Raw genomic sequence first — 255 nt, forward strand, 5'->3', positions numbered from 1 at the left:
AGTACACATTTAAGTCGCGAATAAATTTTCTATTCATTTAATACACGTAAGCTTTACTTACCAAACTGAAGATGGAAACTCTTCAAAGGCTTTGTCAATTGTAATTCTTTTAACTAAGAGATTCTTCTGTGTGGTATGGTCTGCTATGAGGCTTTCACTTTATTTTCCACTGCATAGTATTAAAGCTCGATTACTTTAAATAGTGATTAGTTCAGTCTTCCTCAGAGCAGAGCGTACCTTCGAAGCAAGACGATG

The sequence above is a fragment of the Andrena cerasifolii genome, chromosome 5 (assembly GCF_050908995.1).
Source record: "Andrena cerasifolii isolate SP2316 chromosome 5, iyAndCera1_principal, whole genome shotgun sequence".
NCBI classification, from domain to species: Eukaryota; Metazoa; Arthropoda; class Insecta; order Hymenoptera; family Andrenidae; genus Andrena; species Andrena cerasifolii.